This window comes from Sycon ciliatum, chromosome 12, assembly GCF_964019385.1.
Source record: "Sycon ciliatum chromosome 12, ocSycCili1.1, whole genome shotgun sequence".
In the NCBI taxonomy this organism is placed as follows: domain Eukaryota; kingdom Metazoa; phylum Porifera; class Calcarea; order Leucosolenida; family Sycettidae; genus Sycon; species Sycon ciliatum.
The window spans coordinates 23,263,930-23,265,779 of record NC_088654.1 but is presented as its reverse complement, the minus strand read 5'-3'; positions in this window follow the sequence as shown (position 1 = coordinate 23,265,779).

Genomic DNA, 1,850 nt, shown 5'->3' with positions numbered 1-1,850 from the left:
GATGTACTGTATGTAGCCATGCAACTGCAATAACACACTGATACATACCAGCCCTCTCCGCCTCGCTACCCCGAACACAGATACACAAACATGTGTATGCACACGGCACACACACGTGGCCACGCACACATACGCACATGCACACGACACAAACAGGAAATTCTTCATGTATAATGCCATGCAAAGCAGTGGCCACCGTACTTGAGGAAGTCAGTTGTGAAACAAAAATAATTCAACTACAGCGTGTAGACAAGCTGACGGCCAAAGCACAACATAGCAAACATGACATTTGCCCAAGGATTGCAGTTTACAGACCATGCCATGGAAGCAGCGAATACAGAATGTAATATCATACAAAGTGACAAGCAAGGACGTGGCCATCATACACCAGAAACTTGCAGAAAGTCACATATCCAACAGATAGAGAAGTGAACAGCAATCTGATACAGCCCACACAGGACAAAGCGGACCTGATACTCGTCCCAGGATCGCAAGTGGCAAATCCTTTTCAATGCATAACATGCAGGTGTACATTAGACGCATGAACATCTGACCGTGTCGCCAGCATACAATGTCATCACATGTTTACCCCACAAGTTACACACATGCACAGTAGAAGCACAATGCCTTGAAAGCAATGGAAAAGTACGATGTGGTTGCTGAAGCATCTTCACACTTCAAATTCAGACTTCAATGTGGTCGTCACGGGATGATATACCTGCAAGATACAAGTGATGAAGAAAGGAAGCAGAAGGTCGTGAGGTAGGCTATGAGACACCACAAACGGTTCACCTACATGTCTGTTCAGGGCTAGTGCACTCACACGGAGAATTGTCATAATCGAGCATTTCCCAAACTGAGAAGTGCAATGAAATCCACTTGCATGCACAGGAGCAATTTTGCAATATTATGATGCGCAATTCGACACGATCTGCAATGCTGCGTGCGATGTGCCCTGCTGTCATGATAGTGACAGTCACCGCAGTATGTTTTGTCAACGTCGCCCGTGCACTCTTCTGTCAAGTCCAAAGTGCTCACATACTTGGCAATGTTTTTGCAGTGATTAACTTTTATCCTAGTTATGTCACGGGTAACTTTAATGAAGTACCCGCAGGCCGTGTCGATCCGCACATCGTCCACTCTCTCATGTACTTGGCCTGCTTTGTCTGTGTATCCATTTCATGTGCGATCCACAAAATCGACTAGACAGTGGGTGCAAATACGCTCTCTACCTAAGACGTTCTTCTGGCCTCACCTCAACCTTCCAGCAATGACGTCACAAAATCTGGTTCATTCGCTCAGACAATGTAGAGGTCTACATGTATAAGCTGCCCTTTCCCAAAGGTGCTCGCCCTGTTTTCCGCCCTTTTTGGCCCTTTTTGGAAAAGCCCGTTTCTTTCGCCCTTTATTGCGTTTTTCAGTGAGTATCGTCCTTTTTGAGCTTTTTTAGCTGAAAAAGTGCTAAAATCTGTTCGCTCATGCATGCGATCAAAGTTTCCCAGTGCTCCATGGGCCTTGGAAGTTGGCACGCCACTTTTTTGGGGGGCAACAAGTTGGTGAAGCTTGTACCCGGTGTACACAATGCTGTAAAAAGTGGGTTTTTGGTATTGGTGTGGTAATGATTTATTTGAATTCGGTATCTCAACAGTACAATGTACAACTTGGGAAGATCCGAATGACATACATGTAGATACATGTACATAAGTCATAAACATAAAAGTGAACTTTACTTCCTGTTTTGCCTTTCGTGGACCTATAAATGGAAGAGTGCGTATTCATTTCTCATCTTGGGTTCATATCTGAACATGTATCATGGCTATGCTTCACTGAAAAAAGAGCACTTTTTGCCT